This window comes from Phocoena sinus, chromosome 10, assembly GCF_008692025.1.
Source record: "Phocoena sinus isolate mPhoSin1 chromosome 10, mPhoSin1.pri, whole genome shotgun sequence".
NCBI classification, from domain to species: Eukaryota; Metazoa; Chordata; class Mammalia; order Artiodactyla; family Phocoenidae; genus Phocoena; species Phocoena sinus.
This window is the reverse complement of record NC_045772.1, coordinates 42,321,032-42,348,517: the sequence shown is the minus strand read 5'-3', so window position 1 is coordinate 42,348,517 and position 27,486 is coordinate 42,321,032. Positions and strand designations below refer to the sequence as shown.

The 27,486-nt window shown below is 41.8% G+C and overlaps 2 protein-coding genes across 11 annotated transcripts in view; one reads left to right on the top strand and one right to left on the bottom strand.

The window, feature by feature from the left end:
* Nucleotides 1-25,280, bottom strand: part of OSBPL8 (oxysterol binding protein like 8) — a 204,585-nt gene extending 179,305 nt beyond the window's left edge. For 2 of the 4 annotated variants that reach the window (XM_032644815.1, XM_032644818.1), the window contains exon 1: nt 24,859-25,250. The gene's annotated coding sequence lies outside the window, so the exon portion shown is untranslated. Of the gene's footprint in view, nt 1-24,858 lie in introns of all 4 variants that reach the window. The other 2 variants (XM_032644817.1, XM_032644819.1) reach the window with 2 other exon arrangements.
* A 93-nt stretch (nt 25,281-25,373) lies between these two features.
* ZDHHC17 (zinc finger DHHC-type palmitoyltransferase 17) overlaps nt 25,374-27,486 on the top strand; it is a 248,781-nt gene continuing 246,668 nt past the window's right edge. For 6 of the 7 annotated variants that reach the window (XM_032644970.1, XM_032644966.1, XM_032644971.1 and 3 more), the window contains exons 1-2: nt 25,374-25,559; nt 25,956-26,091. The gene's annotated coding sequence lies outside the window, so the exon portion shown is untranslated. Of the gene's footprint in view, nt 25,560-25,741; nt 25,869-25,955; nt 26,092-27,486 lie in introns of those variants that run through there. The other variant, XM_032644969.1, reaches the window with a different exon arrangement.

The window sequence follows — 27,486 nt, the reverse complement described above, 5'->3', positions numbered from 1 at the left end:
ACCAGAACCCAAGTTTCTTTAAGTCTCAGTTCAATGTTCAAAGAACAAAATATAAATTCAATGGGAGGAATTACTAGGATCCAGCCTTTTAGAAGTAATATGTATTGCCTGGCGAAAAAACTGCAAAACAGCATTACATTATAATCCCAGTTCTATTTTTCAAAAAATTATACATACACGTACATATATATATACAGAGAGAGAGAGAAAGGGAGAGAGGGTGGGCGGAGGGAGGGAGAAAGGGAAGAACATCTGGAAGAATAATACCAAATTGGTAATATGTAGACTATGTGGGACATAAAGCGGGGTCTAGTGGCAACAGAAACTAAGTTTATGAGTTTCTGTACTGTTGAATTTTACAGACCGCATATGTTGATGGAATAATCACGTTTTTGCTTTTTAAAAAATTTAAACAAAAATTTTTCACTGAGAAAATGCATCTCAAAATGACTTGTCTCCCCCTCCCCTTCCCCTGTCTTGTGTGTATGCACAATGTGTGTGTGCGCGCGCACACACACACACACACACAACTTGAAAGATATTATTTTGTAATTGGGGCTGACCTTGAAATTATCTTAATTTGACTTCACATTAAATGTGGTCTTCCTTAAGAACAGCATAACATTAACACGTTAAAATAATTCTAACAAGTTGGGGTAATTAAAGAAATTAAAAGTTGGAATTTGAATTATAAAATGCATTTAAAGAATTTTCCTTTATACACCTGAAACTAACACAACATTGTAAATCAACTATACTTCAATTAAAAAAAATTTTTTAATTAAAAAAAGTTTTCCTGGGCTTCCCTAGTGGCGCAGTTGTTGAGAGTCCGCCTGCCGATGCAGGGGACGTGGGTTCGTGCCCTGGTCCGGGAAGATCCCACATGCTGCGGAGCGGCTGGGCCCATGAGCCATGGCCGCTAAGCCTGCGCATCCGGAGCCTGTGCTCCGCAACAGGAGAGGCCACAACAGGGAGAGGCCCGCGTACCGCAAAAAAAAAAAAAAAAAAAGTTTTCCTTTAAGTACATAATAGTAATAGAAAATGAATTAATACTTTTGTAATAAATAAGAGTATATATAATTTAAAAATTACTTTCATATAAATGCATACTGCTAAAGTGGTTTCAATCATGTTAAAAAAAACCCCCAGCATTCTTGGTAGGCTAAACATTCCTCCCATAAGTTTATTATTATACTACAGCATTTCTTGCAAAGTGGTAAAGACAATTATAAACTTGAGCTCAGTCCTCTATGTAGATTATGAGTTTCAAAATCAATAGGTCCAAACAATGAGAGTTTATCATACAGTTCTCAATAGAATCTTATGCTGGTTAGCTGCCCATCAAAGTTATTTAGTTTAATTCTCCCATATTTTGGAATTTTAAATATCTGTCCAAAGAGTAAGGGATGTCTTAAATGAGTAAATTGTATTTTCTTCACTCCTCTCTCCACTTCCTTCTCAACCCGTTGAGATCTGGTGCCTACCTCTGCATTCCCACTATAGTTGTTTACACAAAGACCCTTCATTGTCAAGTTTAATGCTTCCTTCACCAATGCCATTATGCAAAGATGCTCCTGATTTTCTAGTTCCTCTAACCAATCCTTTTCTGATTCTTTCACTAGCTCGCCTCACTCTGTACAGGACTTGGACAGTAGTCTCTCAAGGTTTCATTCCATTAGGGCCTCTTCTCGCCTCTCATTTTCAACTACCATCTTCATGCAGTTATTCCCTATTCATATCATCAACCTAGAACTTTCTCCTACACCAAAACCACATATCTAATGACCTGCAGCAGAGGTTCAAAAACTTTAGGAAGCATCAGAATCACCTGGAAGGCTTGTTCAAAAAGAGATTACTAAGCTCCACCCCCAAAGCTTCTGATTTAATAGGTCTCAGTAGAACCCAAGAATCTGCATTTCTAATAAGTTCCCAGGTGACACACTTTGAGACCCACAGGCCTGCAGGAATCTCCCTTGGATAAGCCATAGGTACCTTAATTTCAACACGACCTAATGAGTTTCCCAGCATCTATTCTGGTTCCCTCCAAACCATTCTTACACAGCACCTAGAGTGATCATTCTAAACTTGATCATTTCATGATTCTCTGTTTAAAATATTCTAATGGTTTCCAAGGCGCCTTAAGACAAAAATCAAAATCCTTAACAAGGTCTATCAAGGCTCGCATAACCTGGCCCTTGCCTACTGCACCACGATATCACTCTTTTTTTTTTTTAAACACTCCAGTCACAGGGGACTATTTCAATCAATTCCTAGCAAAAGCCAAGTTCCTTGCTGTGCCAAGATATTTAAACAAGATGTTCTGCCAGAAATATTATTCTTTTTACCCTTAGCTTAAGTCACCTTCCTTGGCTCCCCTCCCCACCCACTAGGTCAGCAAAATCTTCTATCACCCTCTATTTCCTCCTCTTAGCACTGTCCACAATGGTGATTACACAGTGAATTGTTCAATCAGTAGTTTACTGTCTGTTCCCCACCCTTCCCACACACACAAACTCAAAGAAGTCGCATGTCTATCTAGTTCCCACTAAATTTTCTGCCCCTGCATAGTGACTTACCCTCAAATATCTGTTGAATTAAAGGTCTTGTAACATTAAATTATTTTGAAACCTCAAAAGGAAAAAGTATTATTAAAAAGGGACTAGAGGCATTTTTTAGTATCCTTTAATACTCACAAATGAGGAAGCTTCATTAAACTCTACCATCTAGGAGTTTAAATTAAGAAAAATAATGCCTTCAAAAGATAAAATGAAATCTTCCTATCACAAGTTCTTCTTCAACAAGATATATAGGTATATTATTGCTTAGTATCTGTACCAGTAGAGTACAGCACTGATATACAAAACCATTCAGTAATATAAATATGTTTATAATGCAGCCTAGTATAATTTTTGCACAAAAGTTATTTTACATGTAAACCTGCATCAGAGAGTACACTCACGCTTAGCAACACAAGTGGTTTTAGTTCATGCTAGGAAATGGGATGGGGTAGCTGCCTGGAATTAAACCTAAATACAGATAACCACAAATTATGTAATAAATATGAATGTAACTGAGAAATTATTATGCAAACAAATGTTATATAGATTCTGTTTTTTTTGTTATATAGACTCTGATCTCCTTTAAATGGAAAAAATATCTGTCATGTATAATTCATTCACCAACTCTTTCTCTGAAGCGCATGCTAAATCAGCATAGCACTGGCCTAAGTCGCAAACAGAGAACAAGTGTAACTATCTTAAGATGTAACTTTAACTAATATAGCAGAATTTATATCCAAATAAAGGTTATCTCCATTCAGAGTAGTCATTTTTAGAGACCATTTCAACTTGCCATCATACAAAACAATTCTCGAACTCCTCTCCTCTAATCACTTTCTTAGCTACCATATAAATGACACAAGAATAATAGGTTTCATCCTTTTGGTCACTGATTATTTTTAACGAAAAATGACATTTCTCATTTTGATCCCTAATTTTAAGTGTGAGACCCTGTTCAGAATCACTTCCCACTTTTCCCAAATATCAAATCCATTCTCAAGAGATGTTATTCGCCACCACAGAATATAGGTAAAAGAATGAGGCTGAAGGCACTAAAGAAATGCCGAAATAGTTTCAAAAGTGTTTCTGAAAAACAGTGACATTACTGAAATAAATTCAAGATAACTTTGAACACATCAATCATCTCTTAGACATATAAGTTTTAATATGCTTATTTAAAAGCTGGTCACACATTTCTACTTTGGGCACAACTCAAAGACAGGCCTGATCCCTGACTTCTGGTTTTCCTGAATAACAAATGATATAATGCAAAAGCACATTTACTATGAAGTACAGATTAAGAAATGGAACAAATTCTAACACTAAAATCTGGTGGTCTACTCTAACGACATGGCTTGGAAAGGTAGTACTGTATACCAAAAAGAACATGGCTACAGAATGACATAGGCCAAGGTTCAACCTCTTGCTTGGCCCTTTAGTACCTACATGACTGAGCATGTTACTTGAACATGGAGTCTGTACAACATCAATAATTCTATCTGTAAAATGGGAATAATACCATCTATTTCAGAGCTATTATAAGGACTATATTACATAATATATCATCTGATTGTAATTCTACCCCCTAGCATCATCAAGGAATCCTCAAAAGAACCTAACAGGCTATCTGTTCCAACTCTCCATTTTATTAAGACCCACAGAGACTAAGTGGTTTGCCAAGGTCACAAAGTTATTTAGCAGGAAAGACAATACTTCTGGCAGGCTTCTTATTTTCCCAGTGCATGTTTACTAAATCAGTTGGTGTTTGTAATGCTAGGTTGCACAAGCCTGTGACATAGGGTCTCAAAGAGTGTTTCTGAGACAGTAATAAATCAAGGTCTCTTAAGGACAGTATTTGGAAATATTTCCCTGTCAATCAAGTATTAATAATTTAGTCCTATATATTAAATGTCTCCCTTGGATTTTAAGTCTTTGTTTTTCAACTTAGATATTTTAAATTACAGCTAAAACTACCTCATTCTACGTAAATTTTCACTATTTTCTTAAAAGGTTCTTTTCTAAGGAAAATATGAACCTAGTTTTAAATCAAGATACTAGAAAAAAGTGAATGTGTTTCTCATTAATTATGGTAACTGGTTATAATCAACCAAGAGACTTACCCCAGTTTCCTACAAGTAAATTCATACCCATACTTAAGGTGATGGCTCTTTATTAAGGATCAAAGCTTGAAATGCAAGATCTAAAGTTAATTCAAGATAATCTCAAGGAATTTTTTTACCGATTTTCTTATTCAATCCCAAAAGCAATTTCTTCATATTTTGATACAGCTAAGGATGGCTTTTTATCTTGGGCATGAAAGAAAAATGAGTGTCTGAGAGCCTAACTCTGGCCTAGATGCTTCTGGGTTTTGAATCCAAGGTATAAATTACCACAACCAAAGTACTGATCATCTTTAATTTATCATGTAAGTAACCAAGACACATAATTACACTTCCACATGCCAATTCAAAAAGGATCTATGAGAATCAACACAATTTTTAATACTTCAATTAAAAATGACTACCAAAAATGAGAAACTATGGAAATAACTCATATTCAAAGACTGTTCCTAAAAGAAAACTGATCAATATGGTGACAATGAAAAAATTCTTGGAGAATCCAAAAAAAAGCATATATTTGCTGAATTTAATTAAAATCATTATTCGTCTCATAGCCACAAAATGTATCACTGGTTAATTTCAACTTATAAGTTTGAAGAGGCTAATTACTACTACTGTAAATTAAGAAGAAGCCCCAAAATAACCAAATAAGACCTTGCTAGTTAAAACACTAAATATGTTAAGCAATCAACCTCTTAAAATGAGTCTCTGTTTTCACAGAGGAATTTTTCCTCAGTAATGACAGAGTATTGTTTTTTTAAATTCCTACACTCTAATCATAAATTCCTGGGAAAATAAAGACATAAAAACCATAATTTCCCAAGTAATCAAACCTTTGAAAAACAGTCACAGTACTATCCATATAATGCTGAAGGTTCTATTTTAAAATTTCAGGAAAAGTGAGAAAAAGTACCAAAACTATAAACCTAAGAGAAGCAATAAAGGATACCGTAATGAGGCAGACAAAAAGGATAGTAATTATGACAGGTATCTAAAAGGAAAAATGCTTAGAATTCATGAAAAAGGCAAAGCAAAAGACATATAACAATGATCTAATCAAACATGTGGATTGTAAAACCAAGAGTTCCACAGAATAGGAGAAAGTTCACAAAATAATCAGTAAATAGACATCAATGTTAGGGAATATTTACACCTTTGACTTCCCCTACAGTGGGCAAATAAAGAAACTACACAAGAGCCAGTTTCTTTTCTAAGCTACTTTAAATTTCAAATAAGCATGTACTATGTAGGTTCCACAGTATCTTACATAATCAGGCCAAATCTAGGGGTTTAAGCCTTCCAAATCACAGCCCTTCTGACAGGATCTCAACTTCAAAGTAGTCAGCATTTAAAAAATCTGGATTACATAAACTTCTGATTGCAAGAGAATTATAACTCCAATCATAAAAGACACACTTTCCAGCAGTCAAAACCATAGCTGTAGAAGAAAGAGCTACAAAGTCTAATGAGAGAAGGCCTGAACAAGATTAACAGAGAAATGCAGCAATATCATGGAAGAGAGAGAAGTAAACAGACAAATTTAAATTTATTTGCCCAGGATAAATTATAATCAATCAATTTTCCTAAAGATTCAGGAAAGGAGACTGGGAAATAAAAAAGAGAATAAGGTATAAAAAATTTAGAACAGTGCTGGGAAATTTTTTTGAGTATAAAATGAGAGGAGGAGATGAAAATTACAGCCTTCATGAACCAGCTAGGCAATGTAAGCTCAACATTTAAAGTACCAAAGATAACTAGGTAGAAGAGACAGAAAAGTTATAGAGAAAAAGATCAATAACTAAGGAACCAAAGCAGATATCACAATTAAGGCAGAGAAGTAAATGAAAAAGAATAACACCTCACCTGCCTGGACACAGTTGAGAAACAGAAAATAAGTAATGAATAATCAAAATGTCACAAGAGTCATGGGCTTACAGCTGACATGCCATTCTCTGGAGAAAAGTCACTATTTTATGCACAATCCTAAATGGTCTCATTCAGTTTCCAAGGAACAAACTAGAAATGGCAAGAGAATCATAATGACATGTACAAGTTGGGGCAGATGACAACAGAAGAGGAAACAGAAAAACTAAGAAGCAAATAAGAATTCAAAAGCAGACAAATTTTAGGACTGACTGGCATAAAGATACAAAATACCTATACAAATCAATAGTGAAGAAATATCACTGTATTTCAACACAGTATCATGATCACAATTTTTATGATCATTGCATTAACAAAAAAAAATAGGAAAGATCTCCAATAAAAGATGATGGACTGAATACAAATTTTCCCTCCAGTTACTTCAGATCTCCCATTGAAACAAAAACAATTCATACAGAAAAAAAATAAAACCATAAGAGCAAAGAAATTAAAAGTGGGGATGGGGTAACATAGGGGTGGGGGAATGGGAGGTACAAACTACTGGGTGTAAAATAGGCTCAAGGATGTACTGTACAACACGGGGAATACTGCCAATATTTTGTAATAACTGTAAATGGAAAGTAACCTTTATATAATAAATTAAAAATTAAAATTTTAATTATAATAAAATAAAAATTAAATTAAAAATAAGACACACACAAAAAGTGGGGACAGAGTAGAGAGAGAAGTCCATAAATTTCTGAAAGATGAAAGTAGATGTGAAATTGATTGATATCACAAGCAGAGAGAGCCACAGCCTCATCATACCCTTTAAGAGTGATGCAAAACGTTGGGAACCAATACATCTGACAGAACCCCCAGAGAAGCATGATTGCAAAGTAAACGGTTCAGCAAAGGGTGGGAATAATAGTGGGGCTAAAAATAGGAGAATTATGTATTACCTGACTGACTGTATAAGGGACTACATTTTCCATCCCCCATCTCCACGCAGCACCTAAACAACTGACATTTACTCCCTGGCAAAAGCACAGTCAGCTTTTCTCTAAAGAAAGTGAATAACTGTCTAGGGGATGCTGGCACAGAGTAATAAACCCTTTTTATCTGGCATTTAGAGGGCCCACAGCCTGGAAGCTGGCTCCCCTCCCCCTTACCCTAAAATGCTTGTCAATATATAGGCCCCACCCTATACTGTTCTGCCCTAAAGTGCTGTGCCCAGAATTCCTACTCAAAAAAAAAAAACACCTAATAGGGAAAACAGTCCAAGGAACAGGGTGGGAGGGGAACATCCAGACCAGGAAGCTGGTCCTTCTTTCTGAAACATGAAGAGACAACCAATCCAGGCATATAAGGAAAACTAAGTACGGAAAAAAAAAAAAAAGATTACAAACATAAAAGCTGGCCAGACGGGAAAAGGAAATAATTGAGGAAACACGAAATGTCTTTTAAAAATCTACTTTGCATTTTCTGAGACTAAAGAGAGTACTACAACATAAAACAAGAAAAGAATGGCAGAAAAAGAGAACAAGAAAATTCAGGGATTACCCTCCCCTCAACAAATCAGCCAAAAAACTAGGGAAAAAAATCCCCTGAACACAGAGCAAAGAGAATCACAAAATATGAAAGTAAAAATGAGATAAGGACCAGTCCAAGACAGAAAACATCTGCCTACTGAAGAATAAACAAGCAAACAAGAAAATGGAGGGAAGAAAATATCAAAGACAGGAGAGAATTTCTTAGAGCTGAAGAATCTGATTCAAATAATAAGGGCAACTGAGTGCCTAAAACAAATATAGACAAAACAAAACAAAACAACATGTACAGCTCATTATGAGTTTGCAGCAGAAAGATAAAACAGAGATGATCCTAAAAGTTTTCAGACAGAATAAAGAACAAATCACCTTAAAAGGGTAGTGAATTAGATGACACCTGATTTCGAATCAGCATCCCTGGCACTGAAAGACAACCAAGCAATGCTTTCAGGGTCCCAAAGGAAAATTATTTGCAGCCTACAATATTGTGCCCAAACTATCAGTCAAATATGAGAACAGAATGAAAATATTTTTATCCATAGAATAATTCAGAAAACTTGCCTCTCAAACACACTTTTTTTGGAAGTTGTACTCCAAAAAAAAGATCAAATAAATTTAGTAAAAAAGGAAGATCTATAATAGAATGGACCCAATTCAAGAGGACAGTGAAAGGAAGTTCCAGAAAGAGACCTAAAAGGCAACTAGTCCAAATTGAAGCAGAATTACAATTACGCCAGATAAATAGGGGACACAATACAACAGGTAGCATGATGAGGAGTTGGTAGAGACTATGATAAAGGCATACAATACCAGAAAAGGGGGCAATTAGAAACACCAAGAAAATAGGAAGTCATGTCCATTGTTTTTAATTCAATGGCTAGATTTTGAGCAACTGATAAAATAAAATAAAATACACTGGACCTTGATGGTATCAAGGTATTTTTCTTCAAGTGGCCCAAGGGCTGCTTAATAGGATCTGTAGAAAAGAAATCATAATCTGAGCATACTACCTGGCCTAGGATTAAATGATATTTACATAGTCATAGTATCGAAACCATATCTTGGGTTTTGTCATTTAGTGATGGACATATGGATGTGACAGCTGGGGTTGGGGGGGGGATGGGGGAAATGTGTTTATCTAGGCAAGAAGAAGTATAGCTACCAGTCTAGAAAGAAAAGGAAAGAAGAAAGAAAAAGCAGAAAATCCAGACAATGTCTAAACTGATAAATTAGCAGAAGTGTAGATCGACATTCAATAGAAACTAGTATGTTTTATAAAAGCAGCATAGCTTCCTTTGTTGCACATTCGTAAACCAACCTCCCCCATGAACTCCACCCATCTCCTAAGGGGAGAAAAAGTCCATTAATTAAAGGTAAGTTTCTTTCACGTTAACTCTGTTTTTAAGGCAGCAGTTCTCTGCTGGGGGTGATCTGCCCCCCAAGGGACATTTGGCAATGTCTAGAGACATATTTGGTTGTACTTTAGTGGAGGTGCTACTGGCATCTAACAGGTAGAGGACAGGGATGCTGCTCTACAGTCTACAATACATGGGACAGCCCTCACCACAACAAAGAGTTATCCAGGCCAAAATGTCAATAAAGCCAAGTTGGAGAAACCCTGCTTTACCGGAACTCTTCAGACTTTTACAGAAAAACGTTTATAGTTTCTCTGTTCCTTATTCTTATCATGGTATCCGGATGTAGAGGAAAGCTTTCACGGGCACTGGGAATGTTACGGATGGTCTGAATGTGGACCCATGGACTGCCCTCTGGGTCCTCACGGGCCTCTGAGGTTTGATAAGAGTCGCAATGGCATATACTGATGAGGATGCTGCAGCAGGGTCCAGTGACCGCCTAACCTGGCCCCTCAGCTCCTGTTGGTATGGATATTCTTAGGGCCTCAACTACCTCTTCTAAGCAGCCCATGCTTGGGTTAAGGCCACACTAGCTGCTTAACAAATAAACATCAGTGACTTCACACAACTAAAATGTCTCCTTAAAATTATACAGTCCGTTGTGAGTGCTCCTGTTTGGTGCACAGCTTTCTTTCACATGGTAATCTGAGGGACTAGAGATCTTCCCAATCTTATTATCACACCTGAAGAGGCCCAGCCTCTGCATCTGGCCCTTAGATTAGAAAAGAGAAGGTGGAGAAACACAGCTGCTTTTCTCCCACCTCAGTTCAGAAGGGACAGTGCGTCACTTCCATTCACATTCCCCTGGTGAAAAGCCGTCTTCTGGTCCCACTTAGATGCAGGGAAGGGGGATGGGGATAGAGGAGAGAATGACTGAGAAACGTGTTCCTGTCTGGGCAGCCACCTCCCAGTGTTAACTGAACTAAGGCAAGAGAGAGAACAAATTCTGGTGGGCATTGAGCTGAATCTGCCACAGCCGCCCTCTCCACAATGTCTATAATATGGTCTTCCCCTCACAACAGTACCCTCATGACAGGCTTGCTAGCTCTCATTCTGTTAACTTCTATTTCCTTCACTAGGATTATGTGAGAACTTCCAGATCTCTTTCATACCACATAAGAACAGGAAAATCACAGGGTGCATCTCTGGGCCTTGCTTTGCCTAAATATACCATATTCTTCTCCTGAAGCCATCTCATGTCAGCATAGGGCCAGTACAGGGTAATAAGCTAGTTAAGTGGCTGTGCAGGTTCTGAACGTAAGCAGCCTGGCTCCAGAGCCTGTGCTAGTCTGCCTCCCTAGATTTCTAAAATAATAGGTAGTAAGAGAGTCCTTCCCTGATCATCAGTGAATATTTATAAAGCATCCACATCTTGCGAAAGAGCCTAGGAAACTATTACAAACTCCCCACTCTGATACACAGCACTGTTTTTCTTTACCTCTGGATCGCTGATCTTAAATGTTATTATAGTCAAAACAACAGGCAAAATTATACAGTAAGCAAAACTTGTCTTCAGAAGTCCCTCACCCTACTCTCTACTTGAACAATGTACCTGTGCCTTCATGACCAAGGAATTCCACCTCATTATTCTTACCCAATAATATATAGTGTTACTTAGACTGAACTGCTGTCTCCCCAAATCTACCATACTCTAACCCCATTAAAAAGTACTTACACAGGACTTCCCTGGTGGTCCAGTGGTTAAGAATCTGCCTTCCAATGCAGGGGACGCAGGTTTGATCCCTGGTTGGGGAGCTAAAATCCCACGTCTCGGGGCAACTAAGCCCCTGAGCTGCAACTACTGAGCCGGTGCACTCTGGAAACTGCATGCCACTGTGGGGCCTTTAGGGACTTTCCACCCCCTCACTTGTTCCCGTAAACCAATTCTTCTCCCTATCGTGCGCCACTCCTTCTCCCTATCGAAACCAATTCTTCTCCCTATCGTGCGCCACTCCTTCTCCCTATCGAAACCAATTCTTGGAGTTTTTCAGTTGACGGGGACTTGCCAGACAGCGGGTAATTTTCCAGTTGCCCGTAACAGGTATACGCCCTAACCGCCACAATGAACAGACAACTATAACGGCCAGAAGGTGGGACAAAAGTTCCTAAGCCAATGAATTCAAAGGTCACCACATTTACCCAATCATTGTGAGAATATACCCGCCCTATGAGTAAATAAACCTATAAAAAGTATGTGATTCCGCTTTTAGGGGTTCCCCATCGGCCTCCTGCGTGAGGTTCAGGGAACCCCGGTGCATCGGCTCCTAATAAACCTCTTGCGTGTTGCAACGGCTCTCGACTCTTGGCGGTTCTTGGGCGAGTTGGAATCCCTCGTAGACCGCTTGGGTCTAACATTTGGGGGCTCGTCCGGGATCCCCACTCGCCCCCGGGTCACAAGAACATCGGGAGTCGGAGGTATCAGGTAGGCTCGAGCCCAATTGTCTGTTTGTTTGTCGTTTGTTTGTTGCTAGCCGCCATTAGGAAAAAGGCGTGCGAACCGGCTTGCTGTGGAATCTGTATTGGACTCCTGGCTAGGCAGACGTGCCGAAAGCTGGTGTCCACGGGCCCCGGGGGACGCCCTGGTGGTCCATCTGGAAGGAGAAACAAATTTTGTCTCCCCTTCATCTGGTTCTGGCAGGTTATATAAGCTGCCATCTGAATTTGAGTTGGTTTCGGGTTTAAGTTCGCGGCGGCTGGTTCTGGCAGGTTATATAAGCTGCCATCTGAATTTGAGTTGGTTTCGGGTTTAAGTTCGCGGCGGCAATATCAATGTGTGTCTTTTGAAATTTTATTGTTTTTCTGTACTATTATCTTTCTTTTGACGGACGACAATGGGACAAACTATGACGACTCCTCTTTCTCTTACCCTAAGCCACTGGACCGAAGTTAGGGCTAGGGCCCACAACCTTTCGGTAGAAGTAAGGAAAGGAAAATGGCAAACGCTGTGTATCTCTGAGTGGCCTACATTTCAGACAGGGTGGCCACCCGAAGGATCTTTTTTGTTAGATAAGGTTGGGCTAGTCAAGTCTAGGGTCTTTAACACAGGACCCCACGGACACCCAGACCAGATACCATATATCTTGGTCTGGGAAGATCTAGTTCTCTCCCCGCCTCCGTGGGTCCGGCCCTTTGTTTCCTCAACAGGCACGTCTGCATGCGCTCCAGCACAATCGGAGATATTGGCCCTGAAGAAAACCCCAGACACGGAAAAGTCATCTGCTGTCCCGGACCCGCCAAAGGCGATATATCCTGACCTGCAGTCTGATTTGCTTCTTCTAGATTCCCCACCTCCTTATCCTCCGGCCCTAAATCCCATGTCGCCCCTAGGACCCCCAGCTTCACAACCCTCCGCACCAGTAGGGCCACCTGTTATGGCGGAAAGAGGGGGTCCCTCGGCGGGCACCAGAAGCCGGAGGGCTGTTTCCCCGGATTCTACTGCTTTACCCCTTAGAGAATATGGCCCCCCCGATAACCACGGGAATAGGCCCCTTCAATACTGGCCCTTTTCCTCTGCAGATCTTTATAATTGGAAGATGCATAACCCTACTTTCTCTGAAAACCCACAGGCTCTTACTGCTCTAATAGAGTCTCTTGTCTTCTCCCACCAACCCACCTGGGATGATTGTCAACAGCTCCTCCAGACTCTCCTCACAACTGAGGAGAGGCAACGGGTTCTCCTGGAGGCTAGAAAGAATGTGTTAGGCGCCAATGGACAACCTACCCAGTTGCCTAATGAGATTGATGCCGGTTTTCCACTCGTCAGGCCGAATTGGGACTTTAATACCCTGGAAGGTAAGGAGCACCTGAAAATGTATCGCCAGGCTCTGGTGGCGGGTCTCCATGGAGCGGCCAGGCGCCCCACGAATTTGGCTAAGGTAAGAGAGGTAACTCAGGGGCCCCAGGAATCGCCAACCGTGTTCCTAGAACGCTTAATGGAGGCTTTTAGACGATTCACTCCTTATGATCCAACCTCTGAGGAACATAAGGCCACCATAGCAATGGCCTTTATTGACCAGGCGGCCCCTGATATTAGAAAGAAGTTACAAAGGCTGGATGGCCTACAAGGTTTCTCCCTTCAGGACTTAGTAAAAGAGGCAGATAAGGTATATAATAAGAGGGAGACAGAGGAAGAAAGGGAAGAAAGAAAGCAGAAGGAACAAGAGGCTCGTGAGGTAAGACGAGATAAGAGGCAAGAAAGACATTTGAGTAAGATACTGGCCACTGTAGTCAGAGGAGGAAACAGTAGAGACAGAAATAGACAGGAAGGGCGAACAACGGATAGAAGGCGGCCATTAGACAAGGACCAATGTGCCTACTGTAAAGAAAAAGGTCATTGGGCAAGAGAATGCCCTAAAAAAAGGAACGGGGGAAGGCCAACCAGAGATAAAATCTTAACATTGGAAGAGGAAGATTAGGGAAGTCAGGGCTCGGACCCTCTCCCCGAGCCCAGGGTAACTCTTAAAGTGGAGGGGGAACCCGTCCAGTTCTTGGTGGACACCGGAGCCCAGCACTCAGTCCTCCTCGATTCAAAGGGCCCCCTTTCAACTAAAAGGTCATGGGTCCAGGGGGCCACTGGAAATAAGCAGTACTCATGGACCACCCGAAGGACAGTAGATCTTGGGGTGGGACGAGTAACCCACTCATTCTTGGTCATACCTGAGTGCCCATACCCTCTGCTAGGTAGAGACTTACTCTCTAAGGTGGGGGCCCAAATCCACTTTCAACCAGAAGGGCCCACCATAACTGACAACCAAGGGAGATTACTCCAAATCTTGACCATGAAACTGGAAGATGAACACAGGATATATGAAACACCCTCGCCTCCACAAGCTGACATGCAGGATTGGATGACTAGGTTTCCACAGGCTTGGGCAGAAACTGCCGGTATGGGAATGGCAAAATATCGGCCCCCTGTGGTGGTAGAACTTAAAACAACCGCCACCCCAGTGACGGTCCGCCAATACCCCATGAGTAAAGAAGCCCGAGATGGCATCCGTCCTCAAATACAAAGGTTACTGGAATTAGGGATCCTGGTAAGGTGCCAGTCTGCATGGAATACCCCTCTTTTGCCAGTTAAAAAGCCAGGAACTAATAATTACCGACCGGTACAAGACCTACGAGAGGTAAATAAGCGGGTGATGGACCTCCACCCCACGGTACCCAACCCCTACAATCTCTTAAGTACTCTTCCACCTCAGCACACTTGGTACACTGTTTTGGATCTTAAATATGCTTTCTTCTGCCTGAGACTTTCTTCTCTCAGTCAGCCTTACTTTGCCTTCGAGTGGAAGGATCCAGCCTCTGGGATGTCAGGCCAGCTGACATGGACTCGCCTGCCATAAGGATTCAAGAACTCCCCCACCATTTTTGATGAGGCTCTCCACCAGGATTTGGCATCTTATAGAGAATCCAATCCCCAGGTAACTCTACTTCAATATGTCGATGATATTCTTTTAGCTGCTGAAACCCAAGAGGACTGCATCAAGGGAACCGAGAGGCTGTTAACAGAACTGGGAACATTGGGATATCGGGCTTCAGCAAAGAAAGCACAAATATGTCAACGACAGGTTAGTTACCTGGGGTACTTGTTAAAAGGAGGACAGAGATGGCTTTCGGAAAGCAGGAAAGACACTGTTGCCCGGATACCGGCCCCCAAGAGTCCCAAACAAGTTAGGGAATTTTTGGGGACGGCCGGATTTTGTAGGCTATGGATTCCGGGGTTTGCTGAATTAGCAGCCCCTTTATATCCCCTGACCAAAAACGGCATCCCTTTTGCTTGGGGTGAAAAGAACAACGGGCTTTTGACCGAATTAAACGAGCCCTACTATCAGCCCCGGCTCTGGGGCTACCAGATGTTACTAAGCCTTTTCATCTGTACGTGGCCGAGAATAAAGGCATCGCAAAGGGAGTACTAACTCAGAAACTGGGCCCCTGGAATCGCCCGGTTGCGTACCTATCAAAGAAATTGGATCCTGTGGCAGCAGGATGGCCCGCCTGTTTAAAAATAATCGCCGCGGTGGCCGCTTTGGTCAAAGATGCTGACAAACTGACTTTGGGGCAGAACCTAACGATAACAGCCCCCCATGCATTAGAAAGTGTAATTCGCCAGCCACCCGACAGATGGCTAACAAATGCCAGGATGACTCATTACCAAGCCCTGCTGTTAAACTCAGATCGTATTAAGTTTACCTCAGCCACAGGACTCAACCCGGCCACCTTGCTACCCGACCCTGACCTGGAAAGCACTACCGTCATCCATGATTGTCAGGAAGTACTGGCTGCAGCACACCGTAGCAGACCAGACTTGATGGATCAGCCCCTCCCCAACGCCGACGTTACCTGGTTTACTGACGGAAGCAGTTTCCTAGAGGAAGGTAAGCGTCGGGCGGGAGCTGCCGTGGTAGACGGGAAAGAGGTCATCTGGGCAGCCGCATTACCGCAAGGGACATCGGCCCAACGGGCTGAACTAATCGCCATGACTAGAGCATTGGAACTAGCAGAAAACAAAAAGGTAAACATCTATACGGACAGTAGGTACGCATTTGCTACCGCCCATGTCCATGGGGCCATTTACCAACAAAGAGGGTTGCTCACCTCGGCGGGCAAAGAAATTAAAAACAAAGAAGAAATAGTGGCACTGCTAGCTGCCCTCATGCTCCCCACTAAAGTCAGCATCATTCATTGCCCCGGACACCAGAAGGACAATACCCCGGTGACAAGAGGCAACAACATGGCAGATAGGGTGGCACGAGAAGTGGCTCTACGGGAAATCATACTAGAACTATCAGATGAGAGTCCTGGGAAACCAAATGATAGGGGAACAATTACCCCAGCCATAACTAAAGGAACATTATCTCCTCAACAAGCAAAATCCATGCTACAACAGATTCACAGATGGACACACTTGGGAACCAAGAAGATGGTATCCCTATTACATAAGACAGGTTATGATACCTCTGGATTAACCAAAATAGCTGAGCAGATTGCACGAGAGTGCATTCCATGCCAACAGGTAAACTCCCACAAAGGAAAACTTGAGGTCGGAAAAAGGCTCAGAGGAGACCGCCCAGGAGCCTATTGGGAGGTCGACTTCACTGAAATATGCCCTGGAAGGTACGGTAACAGGTATCTTCTAGTTTTTATAGATACCTTCTCAGGATGGGTAGAAGCTTTCCCGACGAAGAAGGAGACAGCTACTGTGGTGGCCAAAAAGATCTTAGAAGAAATTTTCCCCCGGTTCGGGGCACCAAAGGTAATAGGATCAGATAATGGTCCCGCCTTCGTCGCCCAGGTAAGTCAGGGTGTGGCCAAATACCTGGGGACTGATTGGAAATTACATTGTGCCTATAGACCCCAGAGTTCAGGACAGGTAGAGAGAATGAATAGAACTCTAAAAGAGACCCTAACTAAATTGTCCATAGAGACTGGCGGTACAGATTGGACGGTGCTCCTTCCCTTAGCCCTGTTCTGGGCTAGAAATACCCCCTCCCGCTATTATCTTACTCCATTTGAAATACTATACGGGGCCCCACCTCCTCTTTTTACGCTAAGGGAGAAATTAAGTCCTGACTGCCAGAATAACACTGACTTATATGCTATGCTGTTGGGACTCCAGTTGGTCCAAAAGGAGGTGTGGTCCCAGCTGGCAGAGGCTTACCGACCAGGAACACCAGCAGAGGCTCATCCCTTCCAAGTCGGAGATTCCGTGTACGTCCGTCGGCACCGAACCCAGACTCTAGAGCCTCGGTGGAAAGGACCATACATCGTCCTGCTCACCACCCCCACGGCTATAAAGGTAGACGGCATCGCTGCGTGGATCCACGCTTCACACGTGAAGGCCGCACCAGCATCTGCAACATCGGAATGGCGAGCCCAAAAGACCAGCAACCCGCTCAAGCTCAAGCTTCTGCGATCATCAGATTTATAACTTTAACTTTGTTACCCCTACTGACTGTGAGTAATTTTAGTCCTCACCTGCCCCAGCATTTAACCTGGCAGGTAATTTCCCAAACTGGAGATGTAATATGGTCTGTTAGCCATACTGCTGCTCCTTGGACCTGGTGGCCAGACCTTTTCCCCGATGTTTGTAAATTAGCCATAGGAGCTCCCAATTGGGACACAGCACACTCCCATGATCGTCAAAATGCCCCATCCATACCCGGTCGGGCCGGCCAATACGGCTGCCAAAACTCGGGTACGCGACAGAAACTTAGCAACCCTACCTTTTATGTATGCCCGGGATTTCATCGCCATAGGTCCCTAAATTATCAATGTGGGGGAAAGGAACATTTTTATTGTAAAAGCTGGGGGTGTGAAACCACAGGAGACACCTATTGGAAGCCCACCTCTGGCTGGGACTTTATTAAGGTGACAGCCAATTATACACACCCAACCAACCCCTTAACTTATAGGCCTGAATGTACTAAATGGTGCCATCCCCTTAAGATCTCTTTTAGTGAACCAGGAAAAAAGGATAAAAACTGGATAAATGGCCATTCATGGGGAATCAGGTTTTATAAAGAAGGATATAATGATGGATTACTAATGACCATCAAACTAAAAATTGAAACCCCTACTCCAGTTCCTATAAGCCCCAACCCTGAGATAGGGCACTCTTCGCTACCTTTGGCCCCTCCCACAGCGTTACCAGAGATAAGAAACCAAACTTCTGAGCCAAAAGGAATAACAATCAAGCCCAAGACCCCCCGGGACCGAATGCTCTCATTGGTCCAGGCGGCTTTTGAGGTTTTAAATGCCACAAACCCGGAGGCTACCAAATCATGTTGGCTTTGCTATGCTGCTCCTCCCCCTTATTATGATGCTATAGGATATAATTCTAATTATAATAATGTTAACACTCCAGATCAATGTCGATGGAAACAAGAAGGAAATAGTAAATTGACCCTGGCCTCAGTATTAGGAAACGGTACATGTGTAGGAACGCCCCCCTCGTCCCACCGACATCTTTGTGCCAATTTAAGCCTCCCACAGGGCTCAGGGTATCTCCTCCCTCCTCCGGATGGATGGTGGGCATGTAACACAGGATTGACCCCCTGCATTTCTTTAGAGGTCCTTAAAGCTTCAACCGATTTTTGTGTGTTAGTTCAGCTGGTCCCCAGACTCATTTATCATTCAGATTCATCCTTTCTAGATGAATATGAGGGCAGAGGAAGGTTTAAGAGGGAACCCATGACACTCACCCTGGCTGTACTCCTAGGACTAGGAATGGCAGCCGGGGTAGGAACGGGTACAACAGCCCTCATCCAACAACCCCACTATTATGATGCCTTAAGGCAAGCTGTAGATGTTGACCTCTGGGCATTAGAAAGTTCCATAACTCAGTTAAAAGAATCCCTCACCTCGCTTTCAGAGGTGGTAATGCAAAACAGGAGGGGATTAGATCTGCTGTTCCTTAAGGAGGGCGGACTATGTGCTGCACTAAAAGAAGAATGCTGTTTTTATATTGATCATTCTGGGGCTATTACCAAAACTATGGACAAACTTAGGGAGCGCCTGGACAAAAGACAACAGGAAAGGGAAAATCAAAAAGGATGGTTTCAATCATGGTTTGATAAATCTCCCTGGCTTACTACTTTAGTTTCCACCTTGTTAGGGCCCCTCATTATTTTATTGTTGCTTTTAACTTTTGGACCATGCATTCTGAATCGCCTGATAGCCTTTATTAGAGAACGCATTAGTACGGTACAAGTTTTAATGCTAAGGCAACAATACCAAAACTCGCAAAAAGAAACTGAAATTCCATGATTGAAATTAGTTACAAAAAAAAAAGGGGGGGAATGTGGGGCCTTTAGGGACTTTCCACCCCCTCACTTGTTCCCGTAAACCAATTCTTCTCCCTATCGTGCGCCACTCCTTCTCCCTATCGAAACCAATTCTTCTCCCTATCGTGCGCCACTCCTTCTCCCTATCGAAACCAATTCTTGGAGTTTTTCAGTTGACGGGGACTTGCCAGACAGCGGGTAATTTTCCAGTTGCCCGTGTAACAGGTATACGCCCTAACCGCCACAATGAACAGACAACTATAACGGCCAGAAGGTGGGACAAAAGTTCCTAAGCCAATGAATTCAAAAGTCACCACATTTACCCAATCATTGTGAGAATATACCCGCCCTATGAGTAAATAAACCTATAAAAAGTATGTGATTCCGCTTTTAGGGGTTCCCCATCGGCCTCCTGCGTGAGGTTCAGGGAACCCCGGTGCATCGGCTCCTAATAAACCTCTTGCGTGTTGCAACGGCTCTCGACTCTTGGCGGTTCTTGGGCGAGTTGGAATCCCTCGTAGACCGCTTGGGTCTAACACCACAACTAGAGAGAAGCCCGTGCGCCGCAACTAAGACCCGATGCAGCCAAATTAAATTAACTAAAAAATTTTTTAATTTTGGAAAAACAAAAGTACTTAAACAGACTTTGTAATTTTCACAGGGGCCTGAGCCTTCTTTGTAAGAAACTATGTAATCTGATAAACTACTCCTGCTAATAGTGGCATCCAGCAGCCAAAAAACAAGTTACTTTAATGGTGGACATTTCAAAAGGATAGCTTTTAATTATACAGATTAGTGTCCCTCAAATAACACTCATAAAAATCATCCATACCAATTCTGTGCATCAGTTTTACTCTTTAAAAAAAAAGCATGAATTTTAAAAATTGTAACAAGTCACCTTAAAATACTGTATCTACTGTACTATATGTCCTTATAGTTCCAGTTTAGTCTGGAATTTCCTAGTGAGAAAATGGCAACTGAATGAACAATAAAGAATTATTTGCTTTACTCCAAGTAAAACATAGGATGTCAGTCAAGACACATGAAATGAAAAAAACTGAGGCCATCTTATTACAAACTGTATTTTCATCAAATCATAAAGTCAAGATAGACTGAGAAAGATCATAAAGGTCAAGACCTGTCACAAGGGGCAACTGCAAATAAACTATACAAGGCATTATAATGTGACAGTTAAAAGGACAGGTTCTGATGTCAAAGGTCAGGTTAAACCTCAAATTCAAATCCTTTTGGTAAGCTCCACCACCTGCTGCTTAGCCTCCCTGTGACTCAGGTTTAGCTCAAATCCTGGCTCTGCGGCCTACTACTTAATCTCTCAGTGCTTGAGGTTTAAAAAAGGACAAGAAAATAGTCTGATCTGGCGGGGTCATTGTCAAGTATATATGTCAAGTACCTGATACATAGTTAGCAGTCAACACGTATAAGCTATTATTATTATGACCAACCACTCCTACTAGGACACCTTCAGGAACTATCAATCTCCCTCTGAATCTATCATGTTTTTAACAACCCTGAATCAAACAGTTTCTCCTTTTTATCTGAAAAGAGTCTTGAAGCTCAAAAAACATTTCCTCTTTTTTTTTAGGCTTTTGTGAATATGGAAGGTGGCGAGTAACTAGCTTATCATTTGAAGATTCAAGACTCTTTTTTAGTCTTTTTATAGAACAATTCCCTCCCAAATGTTACACAAAGGACAGCCTGCTCCATGGATTTAAATACTGCAAAGAGTTCACAAAGTATAACGAAATTTTGAGATTCATAAAAGGACAAACAGCTACTGGAGCAAAAGGCTTAGATAGGTTGATGCAAAAGTCTATTAGCCTGCTCACAAAATATTGAATTCTAACGTAAAGCACAGCGGATAGAGATTCCTCATGGTTTACAGTCACTCAGACCACTAAAAACATATAAAGGATATTTTTGGTAACTTTTTTCCTTAATAGCAGGAAAATGCTCTGTTTTTTCCACAACAATGAATACACAGATTGCATGATAGGCAAGGGCAATTTCTTCAAAAGCAAATTCTGTAGAGAACAAAGCCTAAAGGCTCAGATTTTTCAGTAACACATATCCCTTAAAGCTTTACAAATTCGAGGTATCTACCATTCCTTGCGGTTTATAACATTAAGAAGTAACACAATTAAGCCTCATTTATATCAGAAAGCATTATGCCTGATTGAAAGAAAACTAAGCATCTAGAATTTTGATACTGATAAATTTAAAGGTTAACACCATAGATCAATGCAAAGGTCAAGTAGATTTAGAGTTCGTGATAAATTCACCAAAATATTTTTTAAAGATCTAAAGACAAAAAAATGTTTTAAAATAATTTGATGTTTGATTTCTCCTATGTGTTAATATTGAAATATGCACTTTCATATACATTATGTAATCTCATTCCCCCAACAACCTTGTGGGATAAGGATTATCCTCCTTTTACAAATGAGAAAACTAAGGCCCAGTGATTTGCCTAAGGACACCTGCTTGTATAAAATGCAACCAGAAATCCAATTCAAATTTTCTAACCCCCAGATCAATGCTCTTGCTTTCACTGTACCATTGTCTCTTCCAAAACTCAACTACTCTAAAATTTAGCTCTTATAAAGTGTGCCAATCTTTTTATCTGGGAGAGGTAACAGTTATGAGGGAAGAAGAAAAATTCTTCAGAATGTTACCAAAAAAGACTCACTGTGTTTAATCTGACATGACTACCCAGTCCAATTTAAATGCTTTGGTTCATGCTGTCTATCCCTCTTAGAACACTGCTTATCATCAGATATACAGCTTTCAGAAGACTTAAATGAAGAATCACCTCCTCCAAGAAAGTTCCCCAGATTAAATGACCTGCTTCCCTCCTGCCAAGCCAACATCATTTCTTTGTCACCTCACTGCTTGTATCTAATTTGAACTACATTATCACATACTCCTCTTTGTTCTCCAGTTGTACATCTGGAACTACATTTTTTTATTCGATGACTATTAAGCATTTGGAAAGTCAATGGTCCTTGCTATCATGGAGAGCTTACATTGTTTCCAATTTTAATAAAAGTAAGAATAACATAGGGTAGAAGAATTTGATGTTTCAGAACAAGAACTCCTTTCCTACAAGGTCTCTGAAGAAAGCTCTCTCCTTGCAAACTTGATAACATTTTTCAGGGAGGAAAAATCCCTTCTATCATGTGTTCCGGATGAGACCTTCAACTTCATGCCTTTGAGAGGATATATGAGAGGGTGGGGACCAAGGTGGAAGGAAGATCTAAAATCTTTCAGGGATTTCCTGAAAGAAAATATTGACTTGAAATCTTCACACATTAGTCCAGGTATCTCTTCCTGTGTCCTAACCACAAGGAAACTATACTTCAATCTCCTTGCACGCAGGCACCTTCATTAATGAAGTATGTACAGACTTTTTAATTCAAGTTGTACTTACGTATTATTTGTAGGTCATATTCATAAGAATAAGATAGCACCTACGTCTTCTACTTTTAAATCCCCCAATGCTCCAAAATCATCGCTATAAATGTGTTCAGCTTTGGATAACACAGATATTAAAATATAAAACTTCAAGTATTATTAGGATAAGGATTTTCCAAAATAATATTAGAAAACTACATCTAAGTATCAATTCTTTATTTTGTCATTCATGCTTCAATTCAAGTAACATGCTCTTGAAGGATTATTTGTAAACCAAGTTTAAATGTACTAAGGGCTCTCACTAGTTAAATTATGCAATTAGTCCTTTAAAAAGAAAGATCTTTTTATAATGCAAATTTTGTTAATTTTACCACTTTTTTCTTAAATCAAAACTAAAACATAATTTCATTACAAACAGTATGTGTACTTACTCCAAAGTTATTTTAAGGCTTTTCAATTCAAAAGAAACCTAAAAACTAGGTATTGCCAAATTTATAGGTGCCATAAATGTTTTGTAAGAAACATATTTGATTGCCTCTAAAATGTAATAATATTCTAACTGAAAAAATTGTAGCAGCACCTTTTCATAGATCACAGCTACAACAAATATTATGATTCAATGAAAGAGAAATAAACCATGACCATTTTTAATTAAACAGGCACTTCTAAGCACCTGTGTACAATGTATTGTAGCTCAAATGGTTCAGATGGAATTTGACCACAACAACTTAAGCTCCATAATTAAAGACCTAAAAGGTAGTTCTTATGTTTCATCTATTCCCTTTCCCATTACTTTAAACAGGCATATTGTAGTCATTCTATACATAATTACTATCAAAAAAGGGGTAACAAATATTTGAAATTCTCTGTACTTTTAATAGAGGACAAATTGCATGCCTTTACTCTTCCTTCCCCAACCTGTTTCATAAAACTAGCATGATCTTAATAATTTCACTGCAAAACAGGTTCTATCTAGCAAGCACAGAAATTGATCCTAGTCTCTCAGCATGATCAAGTTTAGATGACACTTGATGGGACGGAAGGAGGAAACCTAACAAGCATTCCACCCATGTTCTTCCACAATCCTTGGAATCCTAAGGAAGGGACTAAAAAAAACCAAAAAAACACCTTTTAAATGGTTATTTGAAAAGACCTAAAGTGGCACTAATTTGAGGTTAACTTTCAGGGGAAGTTAATTAAAAACGAATAACCCTACCATACACAGTACATTCTAATACTACTTAGAAGTCATTTACGTCTTCCAGCATCAGAAAGGCAAAAACTTTTAAATTATTTAAAGTAAACATGCATATATCATCAGTTGGGTAAATTTCCCCATCTGTTTAAGTAGGAACCCAAGTTACCTATTATTTCAGGCAGCATTTAGATAAAATGAAATTAAGTATGTTCCCCAACCGCACATGTCTCTCATAAAGAAGGGTGTTAAATGACTTTTGTGAATGGAAAATCTGCATATACTGTTGCTTCGCCTCGGCCGGTCGTGAGCGGATGCCTCAATGAACCAAACGCACGCTCTTTGTGAAGCTCCTTGGAACCTGATTCCATTCTTGAGAAGGGGCTCAGAAACATTACATTTAAAAGTACAGCAAAGGCTTCGCCTTCCTCCTACGCTACAAGAAGGCCACAGGAACTGAGGTTTAGGGGAACACCACCATGGCCCTCGGCTCTGCAAGGGCGGGTGAGGTCTGCGATGCGCGGCACAGCCTCCTCTGGGGCTGTCACAGGAAAACGGGAGCCTCGCCTTAACGGCACCAAGTGACAAAGCGCCAGCTCTCCAGGGCGCCGGGGCTTCCGGCGAGACCCTGCCGTCCGCCCAGTCAAACTTCGGGAGGAGGCACACACTCAGGGCCAACAAAAAGCTCGTACCGGCCCCTGCCCCTGCCGCGGCTTTGGAAGGTTGCAGACGCACTTACCGTGGGCCCCAAAACACTCCATCCCCGCCAGCCTTTGTAATTTCCCACTCCAAAAGGGGACAAAGGAGCCAAAGAAAAACTCCCCGGCGCGGGGGCCCGGAGTGCCCGTCCGCCCCAGCTCAGAACGTGGGAGTCAAGGGGTGCAGTCGCCCGTAGGGGTGCGAACCCGCCGCCCCCCAACTCGGGGACCGGCTCGACACTCACCGGTGTGGAGCCCCCGGAGAGGCGGGGCGCAGGCGGCCGGTTCCTCTGGGGCCCTGCACACGTCTAATCGAACCCCAACTTCTCTCGGCCGCTGTCGCCGGCGGCAGCTGGGGCGCGAGCTCAGACCAAGAGCGCTGCCTGGCCGCCACGGAGACACTGCCCGTTCGGCCCGCTAGGAGGGCGGGAACTCCGGCCCTGCGGTCTACCAGCCAGGGCGGGCCCCCACTTTCCCTCCGTCTGCGGGCTACCGGCGGCGGCTACCGCCCCGGCGAAAGCTAACGCTTCAGCCGCTCGGGCTGCCGCTACCACCACCGCCCGGCCGGGAACGCGTCGCAGCCTAATGCTGTCATCGGCCGAGCCGCCACCTCTTTGGGCATCCAGAGCCTCCGAGATCCTTCACATTCAAGGCCCCGCCCCCTACTAGCGGGCTCCGGTCGCACCCCCTTCCCGTCACGTGACGACGCGCGGAGGCGGCCTTGGAGAACCCTCCTCTGCCTGGCCGGAGACAACCGGGCTGGAGCAACTGTCAACACCTGGTTCAGGCAGAGTCTGAACGCCGCCGAACCGCCTCTGCACCCCTTGGGGCGGTCTCGGGAGGCGAACCTACCGCCGCCCGCCCCGCGCCTGTTGAGGCGAGGTCTGCGGAACCGGTCGTGCAGGGCCCTGCCTCATCTAAGGAGGCTGCACCGGAGAGCTCCCGGGTAGGGCGCGGGGGCCCCCACCTCCCCAGCCTGGGGCTTGACTAGAGTTTTAGTCAAACAAAGAAAAGCAGAAGGCATCGTGGTGTCTGGCTTGGAAAGCAGTAACTACTTGTTCCTATTTCTAGTAGCACGTTAATTGTGACATTTAATGTAGTGGTTTCTTCATGAGAGCTTTTTATTTTTGAGGAGAGGATGGTGCATTTCCTTCACGCTGGGATGCAAATAGCCTAGAAATTTTATCTTGGTTCCTAGTCCTGTTCAGGATCCTTTGTGCCAGTTTTACAGTCATTAAGTTTTACTATGCGTTAGGTGGGTGGCAGTTTAAACAGCTGCACAGGAATTGGACAGTTCGTTCCATTTTAAAAAATAAAGCCTAATTCTTGATTTTTTTTTCAGGTACCTTAACTTTGGACATAACTTTTTGCCTTCCTTTTTAACGGTAGTCCAAGGAACGCTCCCCCCAACCCTGTTATTGAGAGGAAGAGTAAAATGGGAGTGACCAAAAGAAAGACAGTAACAATACAAAAATAAGGTAGGTAGAAAAGCAGAAAGATCATAATCAAATTCTGCTAACAATGAAGGCACATGAAAAAGCTTTATATAATAACCAAACTCAGTTTGTAACTCATTTTTCCTTCTAACCCAGAACTAAGTTTTTTTCTTAAGTGATTGTCATCTCCTCATTACATTTTCTTAAGACAGCAAGAAGTATTCTGATCAGCTGGATACTTTGAAATGAATAAGCAATAGAGTTCGGCCTATATAATCCTTATGAACTAAGCTATTTCATAGAAACTCTAAGAAATCATGAACTTGAAGTCTTACCGTTATTTCATGTTACCCAAGAAAGAAAAGAAATACTGCCAATTAAACTATGCCATGCCACTGATTTTTTAAAGACACATCTTGAACTCAGAGATGTTAAAATATGAAAAACAATTGAGTCTTAGAATCTATGAGATATTGTAATGAACTGGTGTTCCAGTGAGGAAAAGATTCTATAGGCTCTGTTCTGAAGTTTGAGAGATTGTACTTGTAGTTCAAATACATATGAAGGAGGTTTAGTATTCTGTGAATGACACAATTTCAGCAAAGCTAGTAATTTTGGAGTTTGTCAGCAGATTGAAGCCTGCCTTCTATTTTCTAGGGCAGGGGTTTTCAAACTGGCTCAAAAGTCAATTTATTTTTTAGTGAAATAGGCTAGACTGGAATCAAAAATGAAAGATCAGAGTGCATATATAATAAGGGGAAGAATTCTTTGTGAAACTTCTGTTTCAGTTATGGGGGAGGGTGCGTATGTCCTGTGTTGTGATTTAAACTGTATTTCTTATTGTGAGTTGCGATCAAATAGATTTCAAAAAGAATGTTCCTAGAGCATAGATAACATGCAAAATATACCATCTGGGCTCCGTTTCTCTGGTGCTTTTCCTTTCCTTTGGGAACTAAGACTAAAGATTAGAAGTAGATGAATTGCCTTGCCTAATCCTCTAATGCCTCAACTCCACTTTCTTATACTGTCTGACGAAGACAGATGGTCATTTATTGAAATGGAAAGCACTGTACTGGAATCAAGGAGGCCTAGGTTATAGACTTAGCTAACTAAATATGTGGCTAGATAAATTACTCTCTGTATTTAAAGTTCTAATAAAAGTAGGAAGTTGACTACATGCTCTTTAAGGAATGATACTCAATCTTTATTTACAGGGGATGATGTTCACATTTGAAACAAGTAGCCATGGTGTACCCAGGATTATGCAAATTCTTTTCAAACTAGCTATAACTCCTTTCAGAAACACACACACACACACACACACACACACAAAATCAGAATGCAAGTAAGTGAAAGTGAAGATATTATAGGAAGACAAATGTAAGTATATTGCAGAATCAAACTTGGGTGCCCTCGCTGGCACACAGTAAAGCCACT